Source organism: Ranitomeya imitator, chromosome 4 (assembly GCF_032444005.1).
Source record: "Ranitomeya imitator isolate aRanImi1 chromosome 4, aRanImi1.pri, whole genome shotgun sequence".
NCBI classification, from domain to species: Eukaryota; Metazoa; Chordata; class Amphibia; order Anura; family Dendrobatidae; genus Ranitomeya; species Ranitomeya imitator.
This window is the reverse complement of record NC_091285.1, coordinates 482,066,393-482,090,570: the sequence shown is the minus strand read 5'-3', so window position 1 is coordinate 482,090,570 and position 24,178 is coordinate 482,066,393. Positions and strand designations below refer to the sequence as shown.

Here is a 24,178-nt window from a genome sequence, read left to right as displayed (position 1 = left end):
AACAAAGTTGTACACACAGAATATTTTTCAACTAGTGTTTTATTAAAAAGAATATCTGTAATAGTCCATGTCACCTTTCTTTCTCATGTATTGAGACAAAGAAAAATCTACTCAAAAAGTTACCAACAACTGCATGTTTTCACGCGTAATAATCTGAAAAAAAAGATAATGTTCACACTTCACAGTTATATCATAGTACTTAAAAAGCTATATATTTTTTAAAGGCAATTTGTCATGGTAACAACACTAGTGAAACATTTCAAAACCTTAACCCCTTTGTGACATCTGACGTACTATCCCGTTGAGGTGGGGTGGGCCCGTATGACCACCGACGGGATAGTACGTCATAGCGATCGGCCGCGCTCACGGGGGGAGCGCGGCCGATCGCAGCCGGGTGTCAGCTGACCATCGCAGCTGACATCCGGAACAATGTGCCAGGAGCGGCCACGGACCGCTCCCAGCACATCGCGATCAAACATGAAGCCTGCAGCTGTGCATGTCAGATCGCTGATCTGACACACTGCACAGCAAAGTGTCAGATCAGTGATCTTACACTATAACATGATGCCCCCCTGGAGCAATGTTATAGTGTAAAAAAAAAAAAATTCACATGTGTAAAAAAATTTTCAAAAAAAATCCCCAAAAAAATTACCCCCCCCCAAAAAAAAATATTGTTCCTATAAATACATTTCTTTATCTAAATAAAAAAAACAAAAAAAACAATGAAAGTACACATATTTAGTATCGCCACATCCATAACGACCCCACCAATAAAACTGTCCCGCTAGTTAACCCCTTCAGTGAACGCGGTAAAAAAAAAAAAAGAAAAGAAAAAAAACCGAGGCAAAGAACAACGCTTTATTATCATACCGCCAAACAAAAAGTGGAATAACACGCGATCAAAAACACCAAAATAAATAAGCATGGTACTGCTGAAAACGTCATCTTGTCCCGCAAAAAACGAGCCGCCATACAGCATCATCAGCGAAAAAATAAAAGTTATAGTCCTCAGAATAAAGCGATGCAAAAATTATTATTTTTTCTATAAAATAGTTTTTATCGTATAAAAGCGCCAAAACACTAAAAAAATGATATAAATGAGGTATTGCTGTAATCGTACTGACCCGAAGAGTAAAACTGCTTTATCCATTTTACCAAACGCAGAACGGTATAAACGCCTCCCCCAAAAGAAATTCATGAATAGCTGGTTTTTGGTCTTTCTGCCTCACAAAAATCGGAATAAAAAGCGATCAAAAAAATGTCACGTGCCCGAAAATGTTACCAATAAAAATGTCAACTCGTCCCGCAAAAAACAAGACCTCACATGACACTGTGGACCAAAATATGGAAAAATTATAGCTCTCAAAATGTGGTAACGCAAAAAATATTTTTTTGCAATAAAAAGCGTCTTTCAGTGTGTGACGGCTGCCAATCAAAAATCCGCTAAATAACCCACTATAATAGTTAATCAAACCCCCTTTCATCACCCCCTTAGTTAGGGAAACATTAAAAAAAAATTTAAAAAATGTATTTATTTCCATTTTCCCATTATGGTTAGGGCTAGGGTTAGGGCTATGGTTAGGGTTGGGGCTAGGGTTAAGGCTACAGTTAGGGTTGGGGCTAAAGTTAGGGTTAGGATTACATTTACGGTTGGGAATAGGGTTGGGATTAGGGTTAGGGGTGTGTTTAGGGTTACCGTTGAGATTAGGGTTAGGGGTGTGTTTAGGGTTACCGTTGAGATTAGGGATAGGGGTGTGCTTGGATTAGGGTTTCAGTTATAATTGGGGGGTTTCCACTGTTTAGGCACATCAGGGGCTCTCCAAACGCAACATGGCGTCCGATCTCAATTCCAGCTAATTCTGCGTTGAAAAAGTAAAACAGTGCTCCTTCCCTTCCGAGCTCTCTCGTGTGCCCACACAGGGGTTTACCCCAACATATGGGGTATCAGCGTACTCAGGAGAAATTGGACCCCAAAAGTTGTTGTCCAATGTGTCCTGTTACCCTTGGGAAAATACAAAACTGGGAGCTAAAAAATAATTTTTGTGGAAAAAAAAAGATTTTTTATTTTCACGGCTCTGCGTTATAAACTATAATGAAACACTTGGGGGTTCAAAGTTCTCACACCACACCTAGATAAGTTCCTTGGGGGGGGGGGGGGTCTAGTTTCCAATATGGGGTCACTTGTGGGGGGTTTCTACTGTTTAGGTACATTAGGGGCTCTGCAAACGCAATGTGACGCCTGCAGACCATTCCATCCAAGTCTCCATTCCAAACGGCGCTCCTTCCCTTCCGAGCTCTCTCATGCGCCCAAACTGTGGTCCCCCCCCCATATATGGGGTATCCGTGAACTCAGGACAAATTGGACAACAGCTTTTGGGGTCCTATTTCTCCTGTTACCCTTGGGAAAATACAAAACTGGGGGCTAAAAAATAATTTTTGTGGGAAAAAAAAGATTTTTTTATTTTCACGGCTCTGCGTTATAAACTGTAGTGAAACACTTGGGGGTTCAAAGCTCTCACAACACACCTAGATGAGTTGCTCAGGGGGTCTACTTTCCAAAATGGTGTCACTTGTGGGGGGTTTCAATGTTTAGGCACATCAGTGGCTCTCCAAACGCAACATGGCATCCCATCTCCATTCCAGTCAATTTTGCATTGAAAAGTCAAATGGCGCTCCTTCCCTTCAGAGCTCTGCCATGCGCCCAAACAGTGGTTTACCCCCACATATGGGGTATCAGCGTACTCAGGACAAGTTTTACAACAACGTTTGGGGTCCAATTTCGTCTCTTACCCATGGGAAAATAAAAATTGGGGGCGAAAAGATTATTTTTGTGAAAAAATATGATTTTTTATTTTTACGGCTCTGCATTATAAACTTCTGTGAAGCACTAGGTGGGTCAAAGTGCTCACCACACATCTAGATAAGTTCCTTAGGGGGTCTACTTTCCAAAATGGTGTCACTCGTGGGGGGTTTCAATGTTTAGGCACATCAGGGGCTCTCCAAACGCAACATGGCGTCCCATCTCAATTCCTGTCAATTTTGCATTGAAAAGTCAAATTGGCGCTCCTTCGCTTCCGAGCTCTGCCATGCACCCAAACAGTGGTTTTCCCCCTACATGTGGGGTATCAGCGTACTCAGGACAAATTGTACAACAACCCTTGGGGTCCATTATCTCCTGTTACCCTTGGTAAAATAAAACAAATTGGAGCTGAATTACATTTTTTTTTTTTAAAAAGTTAAATGTTCATTTTTATTTAAACATTCCAAAAATTCCTGTGAAACCCCTGAAGGGTTAATAAACTTCTTGAATGTGGTTTTGAGCACCTTGAGGGGTGCAGTTTTTAGAATGGTGTCACACTTGGTTATTTTCTATCATATAGACCCCTCAAAATGACTTCAAATGAGATGTGGTCCCTAAAAAAAAATGGTGTTGTAAAAATGAGAAATTGCTGGTAAACTTTTAGGGTATGTTCACACGTTCCTGATTTCCATCCTTTTTTTTTCAGGACTGTTTTTTAAAAAACTGCAGCTCTTGGCAGAAAACGCAGGTCCTTTTTTTGTCCTTTTTTGATGCGTTTTTTGATCCTTTTTTTTATGCAGTTTTCTATGCAGAGTCTGATTCGGCGGGCGCACTGCGCATGCGCCCGCCATTTTGCAAGATGGCGGCGCCCAGGGAGAAGACGGCCGGACGGACACCGGGTAAGTATAAGGGGGGGAGATTAGGGCACGGGGGGGGGCATCGGAGCACTGGGGGGGGGGGGGGCATCGGAGCACAGGGCGGTGGGATCGGAGCACGGGGGGGCAGCCACACTCCGCCCACGCACTTCCGCCCGCTTCCCCGCACTTCCTGCTGCAGCGGTTCTGCACCACAAACCGCAGTAAAACCCGCAGATATTTTTTTCATCTGCGGGTTTTACTGCGGGTTTGACCTCACAATGGAGGTCAATGGGTGCAGAACCGCTGCGGCTCCGAAAAAAGAAGTGACATGGTACTTCTTTTTTCCCGCAGCTATTCAGCGCGGCTTTTTTTTTTTATTTTCCGCATTGTGGGCACAGCAGTTCCTGTTTTCCATAGGGTACAATGTAATGTACCCTGCATGGAAAACAGCTGCGGACCCGCAGCGGGAAAATCGCGGCAATTCCGCATGAAAAAAAGGATCGTGTGAACATGGCCTTAACCCTTATAACTCCCTAACAAAAAAAAATGTTGGTTCCAAAATTGTGCTGATGTAAAGTAGACATGTGGGAAATGTTACCTATTACCGTAAGTATTTTGTGTGACATAGCTCTGTGATTTAATTGCATAAAAATTCAAAGTTGGAAAATTGCGAAATTTTCAAAATCGCCAAATTTCTGTTTTTTTCATAAATAAACGCAGGTAATATCAAAGAAATTTTAACACTATTACGAAGTACAATATGTCACGAGAAAACAATGTCAGAATCACCGGGATCGGTTGAAGCGTTCCAGAGTTATAACCTCATAAAGGGACAGTGGTCAGAATTGTAAAAATTGGCCTGATCATTAACGTGCAAACCACCCTTGGGTGTAAAGGGGTTAAAAAGAAAATCAAGACATTATTGCCTTCTGTTTGGATGCCGATCAGGTTAGGACATGCACTTTAGGCATGTTTGCAAAATTAATTTTGAATCACATACTGTTATTTTTCAGCTACAGCTCAAAAAACTGAAAACACTACAAACGAAAGAAGATTTTGACAGCTTCCAAAGACTCAAAATCAAATTTGAAAATAGAAACCCCGTGTCAAATTAAAGGGAATCTGTTACCCCATTTTAGGCCTATAAGCTAAGGCCACCGCCATCAGGGGCTTATCTACATATTCTATGATGCTGTAGATAAGCCCCCGATGTATCCTGAAAGATGAGAAAAAGAGGTTAGAATATACTCACCCAGGTGTAGTCCCGGTCCGATGGGCGTCGCTGTCCGGGTCCGGCGCCTCCCATCTTCATACGATGACTTCCTCTTTGCTTCCTGCCGCGGCTCCTGCGCAGGCGTACTTTGTCTGCCCTGTTGATGCCCATCGGACCGGACCGCCACTGGGTGAGTAGAATACAACTTGTATTTCTTATCTTTCAGGATACATCGGGGGCTTTTCTACAGCATTATAGAATATTTAGATAAGCCCCTGATGGCGGTGGCATTAGTTTATAGGCCTAAAATGGGGTGTGACAGATTCCCTTTAAAATGGAGAGGGAAAAAAAAATAATATATATATTATATATATATTTATATTATAACGCTGGGAGCGTCACTCTGTCCGAAGCCTTAATAGACTGCGCAGGCGCGACGCTCCTAGCGTTACATTACAGAAAATGCCGCCGAGAGCAGGGGGTCGGGAGCACGGGGGCGCCATCTATTATAGATGCCGCCGAGAGCAGGGGGTCGGGAGCACGGGGGCGCCGTATGTCTGTCGGCACAGTAAGTTTTTACTTACGGCATTTCCAGCACCATTGTCTTGCTCCTCCTTCTGCCGGAATCGGCGCCTGCGCAGTCCGCGCTTTCCGGCGCCATTTTCTTGAAGACACACTCAGGCTCCACTGCAGGTGTGTCTTCAAGAAAATGGCGCCGGAAAGCGCGGACTGCGCAGGCGCCAATTCCTGCTGCCGGAATCGGCGCCTGCGCAGTCCGCGCTTTCCGGCGCCATTTTCTTGAAGACACACCTGCAGTGGAGCCAGACGATAGGTGAGTATGGTATTTTTTTTTTTTTTTTTATATGGCAGCAGCATACGGGGGCATACACACTGGAGCGTCTTATGGGGGGCATATAATACAATGGTGGCGCAGGATGGGAGCAGCACATGACAGAACGGGGGCGCAGGATGGCAGCAGCACATGACAGAACGGGCGCAGGATGGCAGCAGCACATGACAGAACGGGCGCAGGATGGCAGCAGCACATGACAGAACGGGCGCAGGATGGCAGCAGCACATGACAGAACGGGCGCAGGATGGGAGCAGCACATGACAGAATGGGCGCAGGATGGCAGCAGCACATGACAGAACAGGGGAGCAGGATGGGAGCAGCACATGACAGAACAGGGGAGCAGGATGGGAGCAGCACATGACAGAACAGGGGAGCAGGATGGGAGCAGCACATGACAGAACGGGCGCAGGATGGGAGCAGCACATGACAGAACAGGGGAGCAGGATGGGTGCAGCACATGACAGAACGGGGGGCGCAGGATGGGTGCAGCACATGACAGAACGGGAGCGCAGGATGGGAGCAGCACATGACAGAACGGGCGCGCAGGATGGGAGCAGCACATGACAGGATGGGAGCAGCAAATGACAGGATGGAGGCGCAGGATGGGAGCAGCACATGACAGGATGGGGATGCAGGATGGAGCAGCACATGACAGGATGGGGACGCAGGATGGAGCAGCACATACCAGGATGGAGACCATATACCAATATAAATGCTCGCCACCCGGGCGTAGAACGGGTTCAATAGCGTGTGTGTGTGTGTATATATATATATATATATATATATATATATATATATATATATTATATATATATATACATACACACACACACACACACACACATACATACATACGCACACACACTAGATGGTGGCCCGATTCTAACGCATTGGGTGTTCTAGAATATGTATTTATGTATGTATATAGCAGCCACATAGTATATAGCACAGGCCACGTAGTATATAGCAGACAAATACTACGTGGCCTGTGCTATATACTATGTGGCTGCTATATACATACATATTGTAGAATACCCGATGCATTAAAACAGGCCACGCAATATAAAACAGTGGCCATGCAGTATATAACACAGCCACGTACTATATAGCAGCCACGCAGTATATAACACAGGCCACGCAGTATATAGCAGCCACGCAGTATATAACACTGCCTATGTAGTATATAGCACAGCCCACAGAGTATATCACACAGCCCACATAGTATATAACACTGCCTATGTAGTATATAGCAGCCACGCGGTATCTAACAGCCCACGTAGTACACAGCAGTGTGGGCACCATATCCCTGTTAAAAAAATAATTAAAATAAAAAAAAAGTTATATACCGTACTCACCCCTGGGATCCAGCGAAGCTCCAGCGATACGCGCACGGCTGCCACCATCTTCCGTTCCCAGGATGCATTGAGCAATTACCCAGATGACTTAGCGGTCTCATGAGACCGCTAAGTCTTCTGGGTAATTTCGCAAAGCATCGCCGGGAACGGAAGATGGCGGCCGGCGCGAGCGGCTCGGCGGACAACGGAGGGTGAGTATAGCAGGTTTTTTGTTTTTTTATTATTTTTAACATCACATTTTTTTTTAACTATTGATGCTGCATAGGCAGCATCAATACTAAAAAGTTGGGGACACACAGGGTTAATAGCAGCGGCAACATTACCTGTGGCATAACGCGGTCCGTTACCGCCGGCATTAACCCTGTGTGAGTGGTGACCGGAGGGGAGTATGCGGGCGTCAGGCACTGACTGCGGGGACTAAGGAGCAGCCATTTTCTTCTGGACTGTGCCCGTCGCTGATTGGTCGCGGCAAAACAGCCACAACCAATCAGCGACTTGGATTTCCATGACAGACAGAGGCCGCAATGAATATCTGTGACAGAAAGACAGACAATTTTGCACCAAATTAACCCCTTAGTGACGGAGCCAAAATTTTAAATCTGACCAGTGTTACTTTATATGATAATAACCCTGGAACGCTTCAACAAATCCCTGTGATTTTGAGAATGTTTTTTTTGTGACACATTATACTTTATGATGATGGTAAGTTTAGGTCGATATTTTTTGATACATAAACACAAAACCTATCAGAAATTTGAGAAAAATGTTAAAAAATTATCAATTTTAAAACTTTGAATGATTGCCTCATGTCGGCTTTACATCAGCACCATTTGTAAAATATTTTTATTTTGTTAGCATTTTAGGAGGTTTAAAATGTAGCAGTAATGTTTCATGGAAATTTACAAAGTGTATTTTTTAGGGACCTATCCATGTTTGAAGTACGGTACCTTTAGAGGTCCCATATATTGGGAAACTGCCAAAAGTCATACCATTTTAAAAACAGCATGCCCTGACATTGAAAACTGCAGTCAGGTAGTGGTGAGTTTCAGGAATTAATGCAAAGTGGCATGACAGAATTGAAAAGGTTTATTTTTACCACCAAAATATCGCTCACTTCTGAACAGGTTACAACAGCCGTCAAACTCTAAAGGTACCTTCACACATAACGATATCGTTAAGGATATTGTTGCAACGTCACGCTTTTTGTGACGTAGCAACGATCCCGCTAACGATCTCGTTATGTGTGACAGCGACCAACGATCAGGCCCCTGCTGGGAGATTGTTGGTCGTGGGGAATGATCAGGACCTTTTTTTGGTCGCTGATCACCAGCTGTCATCGCTGGATCGGCGTGTGTGACGCCGATCCAGCGATGTGTTCACTTGTAACCAGGGTAAATATCGGGTTACTAAGTGCAGGGCCGCGCTTAGTAACCCGATATTTACCCTGGTTACCATTGTAAAAGTAAAAAAAAAAAAAAAAAACACAGCACATACTCACATTCTGATCTCTGTCACGTCCCCCGGCGTCCACAGGGTTAAAAATGCTTTTGGCAGGAGCGCTGCTAATGCACGCGCTGCTGCCGAGAGCTTCCCTGCACTGACTGTCAGTGCGGGCCGTAAAGCAGAGCACAGCGGTGACGTCACCGCTGTTACTGCCGGATCCAGCTAAAAAAAAAAACGGATCCGGTGCATCAGTTTGCATCCGTTTTTTCACTATTTACACCGGATCTGTTTTTTTGCAAATTTGCCGGATTGTGCCTGAAACCAAAAACCGGATGTGTGAAAGCAGCCTAAGAAGGAACCTGAGCAAATTCGCTCATCTCTACTCAGGACCATCTTTCGTTAGTCAGAAGAGCCCCAAGAAATTCCAAGCCACTATGTATAACTTTTGCTCATTCATTTGAATGTGCTATGTAGTAGTATATTTCATTTTCAGCATCCACAATGTCCAAGCCAAAGATGATTCACAAAAAATGCCTTCACTACCCACCTCTAACACATCACCCATCTTTCCTGATCCTCTTGCCCTGTATCTGTCTGCTATTCGTGGTATGTCCTCTGGCTGCTAATTTTTTTTTTTTCCTTTTCCTTCCCGCATGTTTTCCCACCATAATTCTTTGATGCTAACACACAGTTGGCTTTATCTGTCCATTTGGATCTGACTATTTCCTGTTTGTATTTTTGCTTCTAACTTCTAAGGCCTCTTTCACACTTCCGTCTTTCTTTTTCTGTCACAATGCATCGTTTTGTAAAAAAAAAAACACAACGGATCCAGCAAATGTTTCTGCTGGATCCGTTTTTTTTCCCTCATAGACTTGTAATAGCGACTGATTGTGACGGATGGCCACACGTTTCAACAGTCGTGCACTGGATCCGTCGTAAAATCGCTGTCCATCGGGCGGAGACAAAGCACAGAGGAACGTTTTTTGTGCAAGTCGGAAAATCGCGCAGCGACGGATCCTGCACCGTCCGTCATTGGCTATAATGGAAGCCTAAGGACGCAGGATCCGTCGCTGTGTGTCAAAAGCAGGAATCCAGCGACGGGTTCAGTCTTTTGAGATGGAGCATGAGTGGAAGAATTTCCAGTCAGGGAAATTCTCTCTCGCCCTCTCTTTTTACTATTGATGCTGCCTATGCAGCATCAATAGTAAAAAGATATGTTAAAAATAATAAAAAAAAAAATAAAATAAAATCTTGAAATTCTCACCTTCCAGCGTCCCCTGCAGGGTTCCCGATGCTCGTGATGCTCCAGTTCCCAGTAATGCATTGCGAGAATGACCTGTGATGACATAGCGGTCATTTCGCAAGGCATTACTGGGAACGGGAGCTGCCGGCAGCATTGTGAGCATCGGGAAGACTGCGAGGGATGCCGAAAGGTGAGAATATCAAGATTTTTTATTTTTTTAATATTTTTAACATTTTATCATTTTTACTATTGATGCTGCATAGGCAGCATCAATAGTAAAAAGTTGGTCACAATTGTCAAACACTGTTTGACAAGTGTGACCAACCTGTCAATTAGTTTTCCAAGCGATGCTACAGATCGCTTGGAAAACGCTACGGATCAGTCCAAAAAACAGATCCAGTGTTTCCATTTTTTAGAATCTGCACAGGATCCGTCTTTCCAACATTTTGACAAATTGTGACTGATTGTAAAAAACGGAAGTGTGATAGAGGCCTAATTAATCCCCTCCTGTGTCTGATCAGTCTCCCTGCTGCCCCTCCTGATCACACCTGGCCCATTTCATGTGCACTTAGCCTCTTATAAATTCAGAGACAAGTCTGTCTGGACCGTGGTCTCTCTCTAGAAGGATGGCTCTTAAAGGATAACAGCAAAGATGACAGCAGAAATATGCCAGAAGTGAACAGCAGGTAAGACTAACCACTGTTAATAAATGTAATAAATTTCCCTCAACTTCAGATCTCTCCTAATAAAAACACAAAACAAGCCACCCACTCTCCTCCCACCTGCTCTGTCTCTCTGCTTCTCCTCACTGCTAGCGACATATTTCCCAATCCTGGACCCTGACATCTCATACCTCCCATTATTACCCCCTTCTATCGCTTTCAACCCAACAAACACCCGAAATCTTGCCCACCACAAACCCGTGCCCCTGGCGCCCACCCCCCTGCTCCCTCTCACTGGAGCACTCTGGAATGCCAGCTCCATCTGCAATAAACTCCAGGTGATTCACGATTTCTTTACCTCTTGTACTCTTTCCTTCCTGGGCATCACCGAAACATGGCTGACACCCGCTGACACAGCCTCCCCTGCTGCGCTATGTTACGGCAGCCTCCACTTCACCCACACTCCTCGTCCTGGCTACAGACATGGTGGAGGAGTGGGCCTTCTCCTTTCTTCTAACTGTACCTTTAACCCAATTCCACCTCTATCCTCCCCTCTTTTGAAGTCTACTCTCCCTTCAACCTCCAAATGGCCATCATATACCGACCTCCGGGCCCGACCACGGCCTTTATTGACCAATTCTCCACCTGGCTCCTTCACTTTCTCTCTGCTGACATTCCAACCATCATCATGGGTGACTTCAACATCCCCATTGACACCCACCAGTCAGCAACCTCCAAACTCCTGTCCCTTACTTCATCTTTTGGACTTACTCCGTGGCCCTCCTCAGCCACCCACGCAGACACATTAGACCTAGTTTTTACCCGTTTGTGCTCTCTAACTACACCACCTCCCCTCCCCCTATCCGACCACCATCTGCTCACGTTCTCATCACTGTCCTCCACACCTGTCACCCATGTCTAACAACATGAGCACCCCCCGCAGAAACCTCGCACATCTAGACCCACGTACACTCTCTGACTATTCAGTCACTGTCCTCCATAGCTTCACTCCACAACACAGACACTAGTTTCCACAATGCCACTCTCACTTCAGCCATCGACTTGGTCACCCATGTCATGCATAGCAGAGTGCAACAAATCAATAGACATCCCTGGCACAATATCACTAAAAAGCTTCGGCAAGTATCCAGAATTGCAGAATGGTGTTGGAAGAAAACGCATTTGAAAGATGATTTCACTGCACTCATACAAGTATTCAAATCAGCTCTCACCTCTGCTAAACAGGACTATTTCACATCTCTGCTATCTTCTTTATCCCACAACCCCAAACAGTTGTTCAACACCTTTAACTCCCTCCTCCGCCCACCACTGCCCCCTCCGACTTCCTTCATCTATGCTAAGGACTTTACCACACACTTCAAAAATAAGATAGACCAAACAAGGCAAGTCTTTGTTGTCTGACCACCACAACCACTTTGTATGCCTGACCAATGCCCTAACCCCATATCTTCCCTCCCCAAAAATCACTGAAGGACAGCTTGCTCATCTTCTCTCCAAATCACACCTCACCACGTGTGCGCTTGACCCCATCCCATTTCCTCCCCAACCTCACCACTACACTAATCCAATCCCTAACCCATCTCTTCAATCTATCACTAACTTCTGGTACCTTCCTCTCTGCTTTCAAACATGCCACAATCACACCTATCCTCAAAAAGCCTTCCCTTGACCCAAGCGCTATGTCCAGCTACCGCCCCATATCTTTGCTCCCATACAACTTGAGCAGCATGTCCACGCTGAACTTTCCTCTCACCTTGCATCTAAAGGTACCGTCACACTTAGCGACGCTGCAGCGATACCGACAACGATCCGGATCGCTGCAGCGTCGCTGTTTGGTCGCTGGAGAGCTGTCACACAGACCGCTCTCCAGCGACCAACGATGCCGGTAACCAGGGTAAACATCGGGTGACTAAGCGCAGGGCCGCGCTTAGTCTCCCGATGTTTACCCTGGTTACCATCCTAAAAGTAAAAAAACAAACACTACATACTTACCTACAGCCGTCTGTCCTCCAGCGCTGTGCTCTGCTCTCCTCCTGTACTGTCTGTGTGAGCACAGCGGCTGGAAAGCAGAGCGGTGACGTCACCGCTCTGCTTTCCGGCTGACCGACGCTCACAGCCAGTACAGGAGGAGTGCAGAGCACAGCGCTGGAGGACAGACAGCTGTAGGTAAGTATGTAGTGTTTGTTTTTTTTACTTTTAGGATGGTAACCAGGGTAAACATCGGGTTACTAAGCGCGGCCCTGCGCTTAGTTACCCGATGTTTACCCTGGTTACCAGTGAAGACATCGCTGAATCGGTGTCACACACGCCGATTCAGCGATGTCTGCGGGGAGTCCAGCGACCAAATAAAGTTCTGGACTTTCTTCCCCGACCAGCGACATCACAGCAGGGGCCTGATCGCTGCTGCCTGTCACACTGGACGATATCGCTAGCGAGGACGCTGCAACGTCACGGATCGCTAGCGATATCGTCTAGTGTGACGGTACCTTAACTCTCTTCGACAGCCTACAATCTGGCTTCAGTCCCCACCATTCCACCGAGACTGCCCTGAACAAACTTACGAACGACTTACAGCCAAAGCTAAGGCCCGGTTCATACTGCGTTAAAGCAGCCCGTTCAACACATAGCGTTGATGGGCTGTGTTAACGCTATAGCATACACGCCATCGCGTTATGCTATACTGCTAGTGCAGATTATTCATCTGTGCTAGCGGTGACGGAGCCTCAGACGCTGAAGCCTGCTCCGAGGCTCCGTCACTGAATGACGGCACATCGCTAGCGCATGCCAATTAAGGCATGCGTTGGCGATGCGCCCGATAATAGGGGTTAATGGCAGTGTTAATGGACTGCCATAACCCAGTGTGAACACGGCCTAATAGACAATTCTCTATACTACTCCTTCTAGACCAGTCCTCTACCTTCGACACAGTTGACCACTGCCTCCTACTACAGATCTGCTCTTCCTTTGGTTTCAAAAACCTCGCCCTATCCTGGATCTCCTCATACCTTACCAACCGCACATTAAGCGTTTCCTACTCCAATACTACCTATTCATCTCGCCCCCTCTCTGTTGGTGTCCCTCAAGGCTCTGTCCTAGGACCTCTCTTCTCAATCTATGCCCTTGGCCTGGGACAACTCAAAGTCCTATGGCTTCCAGTACCATCTATATGCCGATGATACTCAGATCTACCTCTCTGGCCCAGATGTCACCTCTCTGCTGTCCAGAATCACAGAGTGTCTATCAGCCATATCCTCCTTCTCCTCTCGCTTCCTCAAACTCAATGTGGACAAAACCCGAACTAATTATCTTTCCTCCATCTCGCACATCTTCCCTACCTGATCTATCTAGCACAATAAATTAATTCACACTTTCCCCCGTCCAGGTAATCCGCTGTCTCGGAGTAACCCTGGTCTGCCCTGTCCTTAAAACCGCACATCCAAGCTCTCGTCACCTCCTGTGGCCTCCAGCCAAAAAAATATTTCCAAAATCCGTCATTTCCTCAACACTCACTCTACCAAAATGCTTGTGCATGCCCTTAATCATTTCGCCTCGATAACTGCAACATCCTCCTTTGTGGGCTACCATCTAACACTCTCGCACCCTTCCAGTCTGTCCTTAACTCTGCTGCCTAATTAATCTCTCTCCTCGCTACACTCCTGCTTCCCCTCTTTGCAAATCCCTTCACTGGCTCCCAATTTCCCAGCGTATCAAGTTTAAAAACTACTAACACTGTAGAAAAGCCACGGAGACACCATTACGTGTTTCTCAACGCAAGCAATAAATAGCCAGGTCTTTAACCGGGAAGAAACAACCACGGGAAGGGCAGCATCCAAAAAGGAAAACCACCTATGCCAAAACATGGTATCCATCCATAGACAGCTGTTTCGGGATGTTTTGATCTCCCCGAGGTCATTCATCCTTATGTTTGTTTATAGTCCTTTTACTAGGCACTGCTCCTAATAGCCAGTTTCCTACTCCACACTGATGAGGGACAAATACCCCGAAACAGCTGTCTGTGGATGGATACCATGTTTTGGCATAGGTGGTTTTCCTTTTTGGATGCTGCCCTTCCCGTGGTTGTTCCTTCCCGGTGAAAGACCTGGCTATTTATTGCTTGCGTTGAGAAACACGTGATGGTGTCTCCGCGGCTTTTCTACATGCATTTGCATATTTCCCATAAGGGATGGGAGCAGTGTTCTGGATCACTGCGTTGAGAAACACGTGATGGTGTCTCTGCGGTGTTGGATGTTTTGATCTCCCCGAGGTCATTCATCCTTATGTTTATAAACTACTAACACTGACCTACAAAGCCATCCATAACCTTTCTCCTCCATATATTTCCGTACTAATCTCTCAATATCTTCCTTCACGTAATCTCCGGTCCTCCCAAGACCTAATTCTCTCCTCCACGCTTATTCGCTCCTTACCCAATCGCCTCCAAGACTTTTCCTGAATATCCCCCATCCTCTGGAATTCTGTGCCCCAACACGTCCAGTTATCCACCACATTTGGATCCTTCAAACGGAACCTAAAAACCCATCTCTTCAAAGAAGCTTACAGCCTGTAAAGACCACACGGCCACCTCAACACCACCGGAGCTACTGCAACCCTCGACCTACTGTCTCCTTCCCCACCATCCTGTAGAATGTAAGCCCGCAAGGGCAGAGTCCTCTCCTCTCTATCAGTCTGTCATTGTTAGTTTGTTTACTGCAAGTTATATTTATATTTTGATGTAACTCTGTCTCATGTACAGCACCATGGAATTAATTGTGCTATATAAATAATAATTAGTATTATTATAATATTAATAACACAAGCTGGCACAGGGCTATCAGCACCTAATATAAAGGCTTCATATCTGGCAGCGCTACTGATGTTAGTTACAATCAATGGACAAAAAATCATGCCTTGACTGGTAAGACACAATTGCTTTCCTAGCAAGAAAAAGGGGTATGTTCTAAAAATATTACCCTGCAAAAAAAAAAAAAAAAAAAATGGGCTTACTTAAATATTTGTAAATATTTGTTTCAGCAGTGGGTTTTGTTTTTACCAACAAATGAAGTTCCATTAGACAGATACATGCTATAATAAATATAAAACAAGGATGGATGCTTCAAAATTTTAACTTTGATAAATGGCAAATACAAGTCATAAATAAGAAATCTAAATCTGGTGGTGGGGTTATATCAAAACAAGGGCAAGTTACCTACATAAACAAGAATAACACTTACATTTTTTTTAAAGGGTTAGTCTCATCTTATTTCAGAAGTAACCACATCCCAGCCTCACAATTTCAAGATTGCTTGGTGGGCACTCCTATTTGGACCTGCAACTTTGTCATGTTGCTGGTCACTACTACATGCTTTTGTTGCAGCTATGGGAGGTAGCTTTTCCTTGGCAGCATCAGATGCACATTACTCAGGCTGCCTGAGATTAGGAGCCAACAGAACGCTCCAGCGATCACATGCAGCTTCATAGGGGTGCTTACAAGCTCAACAGAAAGGAACACTGCATGTTCAGACATGTTGATAAAGTGCAGCAGTACACAGTCCCTAAGTAACCAGCTTTAATAAAAATAACTGGAAATTAAACAATAACCATCATTTTAATCTTTATTACAGAAATCAATAATACACATGAAAAAAAGCAATTTTGTAATCCAGCTTATCAAAGAAATATACTTCTTACTGGACTGATCAATTTTCAAAATGCTCAATTCACGAGTAAAATCTGTATTCAGTGAAGACAGATTCTTACATTACCGAGGTAGGAGACGACAGCTGACTGTTGCGCCTGATAAGATGCTATATAGAAGGAGGAAGATGCTAAAGGCAGATATTCAACTCCCTCCTCTCTAAAATCTTATGAGCACCAACTGACATCTCACTAATGTAACATTCTGTCTTCACTGACTACAGATTTTACCTGTGAATTGAGAAATGTAAAAATTAATGAGGAGTCCTGGAGGAGGAAGAAACAAATTTCTCTGATAAGATATCACAAAGTTACCGTACTTATTTTCATGTGTACTACTGATTTATAAAATAGTAATTAACACAAGGGGTACCTTTTAAAAGCATGGTCTCCTGTTCTCTCTACAGAGGCACAATGCTCCCCTGTGCTGGGGGAAGCATTACCGTATTTTTAGGACCACAAGATGCACTTTTTCCCCAAAAAAATGTTGATGGAGAATGGGGGTGCATCTTATGGTCGCAATATATTTACAAATCCTGCGGCTGTGGCAGTGCGGCGGGGCTCTGTGGTGTGGTGGTGGCGGGCTGTGCTGAGGGGCTGTGACAGCAGCTCTCTGTGCTCCGTGGGGGCCTCTGCCGGCATTTTGTCAAAGCCCGGAGGCCACCGCACATCCGTTGCTGCCACGCTGCGGTGGCCCCCGGGAAGATGGCCGCCGGGCCAGAGGCGGCCGCCATGTTCCCAGAGGCCCCCGCAACATGGCAGCAATGGATGTGCGGGGGCCTCCGGGCTTTGATGAAATGCTGGCGGAGGCCCCCACGGAGCACAGAGCTGCTACCACTGCATCGGAGCACAGCCCCCCTGCCCCAGCACAGAGCCGCCACCATCTCACCAGCTTGGGATGGGATTTACCGGAGGCCACTGCACCAGCCTAGACCACTAAGCGACTCCTGTGACCACTCATCCACCTGTGCCGATCCCTTCCCTGGTAAGCTGAACTCGGAGTGTAAGACGAACCCCCATTTGACACATTTCCCCCCCCCCCCCCTATTTTCCTTCTGAAAATTCAAGTTGCATCTTGTGGTCCGCTGTTATAGTCCGAGAAATATGGTAAGTGTGTGTGTGTAATATATATATATCTATATATATAATTGCCTAAGGGTTTTTCCGTCTGTCTGTCTGTCTGTCTGTCTTGGAAATCCATATTAATGGAAAAATAAAAAAGTTATGGATCTGGGAAGAAGGGGAGCGAAAAACAAACGCAAAAATGAATTAGGGCTGCGGCTTGAAGGGATTAGTATCAGCCCGCAGCTGTTTATTTAGCCTTTGCTGGTTATTAAAAATATACGGGACGACACAGATATATACGGTGTATATATATATATATATATATATATATATATATATATATATATATATATATATATATATATTAGATGGTGGCCCGATTCTAACGCATCGGGTACTCTAGAATGTCCCCGTAGCATATGGACAATGATGATTCCAGAATTCGCGGCAGACTGTGCCCGTCGCTGATTGGTCAAGGCAACCTTTATGACATCATCGTCACCATGGCAACCATTATGACATCTACGTCGATACTGTGCCCGTTGCTGATTGGTCGAGGCGAATTCGCGGCAGACTGTGCCCGTCGCTGATTGGTCGAGGCGGCCTCGACCAATCAGAGACGGGCACAGTATCGACGTAGAAATCGTACGCCTCTGATTGGTCGAGGCCTGGCGGCCTCGACCAATCAGCGACGGGCACAGCGACGATGATGTCATAAAGGACGTAGACATCCCGCGTCTCTGATTGGTCGAGGCCGCCAGGCAGAGACAGGCACAGCGACGATGATGTCATAATGGTTGCCATGGCGACGACGATGTCATAAAGATTGCCTCGACAAATCAGCGACGGGCACAGTCTGCCGCGAATTCTGGAATCATCATTGTCCATATACTACGGGGACATGCATATTCTAGAATACCCGATGCGTTAGAATCGGGCCACAATCTAGTATATATATAATTGTCTAAGGGTTTTTCCGTCTGTCGGTCTGTCCTGGAAATCCCGCGTCTCTGATTGGTCGAGGCCGCCAGGCCTCGACCAATCAGCAACGGGCACAGCGACGATGATGTCATAATGGTTGCCATGGCGACGATGATGTCATAAAGGTTGCCTCGACCAATCAGCAACGGGCACAGCGACGATGATGTCATAATGGTTGCCATGGCGACGATGATGTCATAAAGGTTGCCTCGACCAATCAGCAACGGGCACAGCGACGATGTCAGAATGGTTGCCTGGCGGCCTCGATCAATCAGCAACGGGCACAGCGACGTGCGAAGTAATCTTACCTTGCGCAGGCGTGTACTATGGAGGGCAGAGAATGAACTTCAATCCAATATTGCGGCCAGCATGCAGCCAGCAGATAAGGAAGGGTGAATCAAACACCCGAAAACTCCGCCCATATGACCCAAAACTGGTCCCGCCAAATTCAGGTGACAGGTTCCCTTTAATCACCTGCACAGAATGATTCCAGCACCTTGTGCAATACAAGGAAATCCTGAGAACATGACCTGTTTGCGGCCCTCGAGGAATGCAGTTTGACACCTCTGCCCTAACACCCAGAAAAAGGTGTGTCTGCTGTGGCTCGGCAGACAGAGACAGAAGGCAACCACAAAGCACAGGCCCAAGGGTTTGAACAAGGTTCTTTATGGTCAGACATAGCCATTACACAGTACACAGCAGGGGCATATTGATAACATTACCTTAGAACAGGAACTTTTTTTTTAGCACATGTAATTGTGGAACTTATTTTTATTTCAAGATCTATTAATTAAAAGTTCACGGTTAAACCTCTAATGGTTACGGCTTCCATACACAGTAGACTGTGGGCAGAACCCGTCGATATCCGTGGGTTTGGACGAAATTAGCCTAATGCCTGTGGGGGCTTAAAGACAATCTGTCAGCAGGATTTTGCTCTTTAATCTGAGATCAGCATGAGGCAGGGAGCCGATTCCAAGGATGTCACTTGCTCAGAAACTTGCTGTAGTTTCTGAATAACCCCGCCTCCACCACTGACGGACATTTTGCTGACAATGTACAGAGGAAGCTGCCAATCAGGGTTACCACAGCTCTGCACTCTCACCACTGCTACATCTACAGCAGAGGAAACAGGGATTCTGTCAAACCTGCACCAAGCAGCGCAATAAGGGTATGTGCACACGTTGCGGATTCTCTGCGGATCCGCAGCGTTTTTTGGGGTGCAGAAACGCTGCAGATCCGCAACTGATTTACAGTACAATGTAAATCAATGAAAAAAAAAAAAGCTGTGCACTTTGCGGAAAATCCGCTGCGGTTTAAAAGAAGTAGCATGTAACTTCTTTAAAGGGAATCTGAAAACGCGACAAATCCGCAGGTGCGTTTTCTGCCAGGAGAGGCAGAATCCACACCAGAAATTCCTAAGCCTAATCCGCAACGTGTGCACATAGGCTTAGTGATACATCTCTGTGAAGAGACTCAGATTTCAAGGAAAAACCTGCTTTCATACAAAGAATCTGTCACCCGTTTGAGTTTTTCAGTCATTAATAGGGGCATACAGGTTGTGTACAGGTGAAATCAGTCATATTTTTGTAACTCCAGGATGATGGCTTGTTCACTAAAAAAATAAATAAATAAAAAAAAATCATCTTTTATAGCTTTGATCTTCCAGGCTATGGGGCGTACCGTCCTCCAGTCTTCATTATTCAAGATTTCTCCTCCCCTTCAGTTTCCCTTTGACAACATGTGCGCGACCATAAATCACACGCCTGCGCATTCTGCCTGCCGTCAGTCCTCTGCTCTGTGGGGAATTCACCTTTACTGTGTGCCGGAGATCATTGGAACCGGAAGTGACAGCGACTCTCCGGCACCTGCGCATCAAAATTGAAGACAGTTTCCACAAAAGAGTGGAAGAGTGCAGAGGAGTGACGGCAGGCAGAATGTGCAGGCGTGAGATTTGTGGCCACACACACAACGTCAAAAAGACACTAACGTGGAGGGGAGGAGAAATCTTGTATAATGAAGACTGGAGGCAGTCTGATCTTCCAGGCAGACTACTTCCCATAGCCTGGAAGATCGAAGCTATAAAACATGATTTTTATTCAACATGCCATCATCCAGGCATACAGGTATGACTAATTTCAGCTGTATGCCCCAACTTACTGTCTGCTTCCCCACCATCCTGTAGAATGTAAGCCCGTAAGGGCAGGGTCCTCTTCCCTCTGTACCAGTCTGTCATTGTTAGTTTACTGTGATATCTGTATTTTGTATGTAACCCCCATCATTAAAGCACTATGGAATCAATGGTGTTGTAAAATTAAATAATAATGTTAAAGCGAACCTGTCACCAGGTTTGACAGATATGAGATACAGACACCGCCTTTCAGGGCTGATATACAGCATTCTATAATGCTGCATATATGCCCCAACCCGACATGCAAGGCAAGACCTTTTATAATAGTCATCTGAGAGGCAGACCTTTCCTAGGGTGTCGCTGTTCTTAGTTCGGCGCCTCCCTTCTTTTGATGTTGTCCTTCTTTGTTTGGATTACGCGTACCTACGTCATCCACAGTCTCTCCGGCAGGCGTACGTCTCTGCTCTGACTAGTGCAGAGTAAAGTACTGTAGTGCGCAGGAGCTGGGGAAGAGCAAAAGAGCTCCAGCGCACTACAGTACTTTGTTCTGCCCTCACGAGGGCAGAGACGTATGCCAACCAGGAATGCGATGCTGGGGAGACTGTGTGGATGATGTACTGACGCGTAATCCGTACGAAGCAAGAAGGCGGCATCGCAGGAAGGGAGGCACCGAACTAAGACAGCAACACCCCTCGGACCGGACAGCTCCACAGGTGTTTTTCTTGTCTTGTAGGTCGTGTTGGGGGCAGATATACTGCACTATAGAATGCTGTACATCACACTGAAAGGTGGTGGCCGTATCTCAAATTGGCCAAACCTGGGGACAGGTTCCCTTTAAAGGGAACCTGTCACCCCGAAAATCGCAGGTGAGGTAATCCCACCGGCATCAGGGGCTTATCTGCAGCATTCTGTAATGCTGTAGATAAGCCCCCGATGTTACCTGAAAAAGGAGAAAAAGACGTTAGATTATACTCACCCAGGGGCGGTCCCGCTGCTGGTCAGGTCGGATGGGCGTCTCCGGTGCGGCGCCTCCTATCTTCTTTCCATGACGTCCTCTTCTGATCTTCAGCCACGGCTCCGGCGCAGGCGTACTTTGCTCTGCCCTCTTGAGGGCAGAGGATAGTACTGCAGTGCGCAGGCGCCGGAAAGGTCAGAGGCCCGGCGCCTGCGCACTGCAGTACTTTGTCTGCCCTCAACAGGGCAGAGCAAAGTACGCCTGCGCCGGAGCCGTGGCTGAAGATCAGAAGAGGACGTCATGGAAAGAAGATAGGAGGCGCCGCAGCGGACCGGAGACGCCCATCCGACCTGACCAGCAGCGGGACTGCCCCTGGGTGAGCATAATCTAACGTCTTTTTCTCCTTTTTCAGGTAACATCGGGGGCTTATCTACAGCATTACAGAATGCTGCAGATAAGCCCCTGATGCCGGAGGGATTACCTCACCCGCGATTTTCGGGGTGACAGGTTCCCTTTAATAACTAAAAAAACCTCAAAAGGGTGACAGTTTCCTTTTAAGGGTATATTATATTTGGGGAATATTCCTTCAGTATTTGCTGCGATTGGACGCTGCGTACAGCCATAGCGTCCAATCCGCAGCATCAAGATGTTACAGCATAGTGGATAGGATTTTATGAAATCCCATCTCCACTATGCGTACAAACACGCAGGTGGCAGACCTGCGTAACCGGACATGCGGCGCTTCTTTCTAGACCGCAGCATGTCTATCTTGCGGAGACACTCGGCTCGGCAAGATAAATAACAGTCTATGTATAGATGCGGTGATTCTGGATGTGTTCAATGAACACAGGCGCCTAGAGAAAGGGGCGGTGCTTTGGGCGGAGCGAGTATCCGATGCGTCCAAAGCGCTGGGACTCCGGATCGTGGACACATACCCCAAGTCTACATGGAACATTCATGCTGCAGAATGTCAACAGCAGTAAAATCAGCACCAAATGCTTTGGATTTGGCAGAGATTATCCCTTGCATTGCAAAGGGAAAAGTCTACAACCTAAAATGACAAGTTGTGCAGCATCGTGATGACATTTTGTACAATTTCATCCAAAGCGCTGCTACTGTAAGGCAGCACGGTGGCTCAGTGGTTAGCACTGCAGCGCTGGAGTCCTGGGTTCTAATCCCACTAAGGACATCTGCAAGGAGTTTGTATGTTCTCCCCGTGTTTGCGTGGGTTTCCTCCGGGTTCTGCGGTTTCCTCCCACATTCCAAAGACATACTGATAGGGAATCTAGATTGTGAGCCCCATCGGGGACAGCGATGATAATGTGTGCAAACTGTAAAGCGCTGCGGAATATGTTAGCGCTATATATAAATATAGATTATTATTATTATTAACAGTCTCATCTGGAATGTCCGAGGCCTAGTTCAGCTGTGAGTGGTGCACACATTTATTATAGCCTATGGAGCCGTTCATACAACCTTTGCGACATGCCGGATTTTTATCCCGAGTCATGGAACAAACTTACCGATAAAAAAAAAAAATAAAAATAATAATATATTGGTCTTTTTATTTTTTCATGCACTGCTTGATAAGAGAAGTCTGTGGTGTCTGAACGAGCCCTATTGCGGTCCATCAGTGTTGTGATGTTATTGTCTGACCACAGTATTTTTGCCATCGAAGACCCCAGCGCCATCACCTGACATCGCCCACCAGGAGTGGCAACCCCCGAGACGTCAGTGCCAGGAATCTGGTGAAAAATGAGTGATGAGGGGGGTAAAGCCGTGCCCCATGGATGGCACATGCACGTGGATCTCCATCACTAACATCATGGTGGAGATGATCCGTGCCCTGCACTCCTGCTCAGGCCGGCACCTCAGTGGGGGGCACGGTGCCACCTCTGCTGCACTGCTGAGGAGGGTGGGACCGGACTGGAAATCACCACTATTATTATGTACAGCGGACTTATTAGGAGCCGCAGGTAGAGCGCCCACCAGCGCGGGGAGGGGGCGCCGCCGCCATCCGCCTCCTTTGTGTGGCAGCGGCGGCACCACGGGCAGCGGCGGGCACCGCACAAGCCGCGCGTCAACTATTTAATGACAGGAAATTCGTCCGTGTGACGCTTAATAATCTCCTCTCAGCTCCTCACTCACCGCCTGTTTGTACGGGCTGCAGCTGCAACAACACGCACGGCTCACCAAAGATGGCGTCCGACATGGCTGCTGGTCGGCGCACCAGCGCTGGTGTTTACCCCGCCTCCCCCTGCGAAGCCTCAGCTCGGGGACTCCGGCGCGGGCCGAGACTGGCGGCCCCGGAGACGGGCGGCAGCGGCGGGGACGGACAGAGAGGAGGCTTACCGTGGTAGCTATGGCGGCCAGCAGGGCACAATGGCTCGGGCAGATAACGCGCCGCGCCGGGGCTGCTAACGGGAGTTCGCGTGAACTCGCTGCGGTGAATGCTGGGTAATGGTAGGTCGGACAAGCCTGCTAGTGTGCTGGAGGCGCGCAGGCCGGGGAGCATGTGCTGTCCTGCCCCGGCACAGCGCCATCTGTAGGAGAAAGGGGAGGGGACAGGAGCCTAATGGCCACACGCACAACACTCACAAGCAGGAGCCATTTTTGTTTTGTTTGGTGTTTGTTTTTTTTAACTGGACAGTTATTTTTATTTCTAGCTGATGGTTTTTAGAAGAAGTTTACAATTTTCAAGGTTGTTGGCAGCCTCCTAGTATTACCATTGGCCCGCTGTGCATTCTATTACTGGTGGTGTCACCCCCGCCTCATAGTGTAAGCTCTTGTGAGCCGGACCCTCGCTCCTAACGACACAAGTCACCAATCTGGGGTCTGTACCGGGCCCCCTGACTTGGACGCTGCCGCCCCATGTGCTGGCGCTACGGTAATAAAGATCGTAATTATT

General features: G+C 46.8%; 1 protein-coding gene across 3 annotated transcripts in view; it reads right to left on the bottom strand.

The window, feature by feature from the left end:
• Positions 1–23,787, bottom strand: part of ZNF280D (zinc finger protein 280D) — a 131,751-nt gene extending 107,964 nt beyond the window's left edge. The window contains exon 1 of one of the 3 annotated variants that reach the window (XM_069765937.1): positions 23,623–23,787. The gene's annotated coding sequence lies outside the window, so the exon portion shown is untranslated. Of the gene's footprint in view, positions 1–23,418; positions 23,483–23,622 lie in introns of those variants that run through there. The other 2 variants (XM_069765940.1, XM_069765938.1) reach the window with 2 other exon arrangements.
• Between the last annotated feature and the right edge of the window lie 391 nt (positions 23,788–24,178).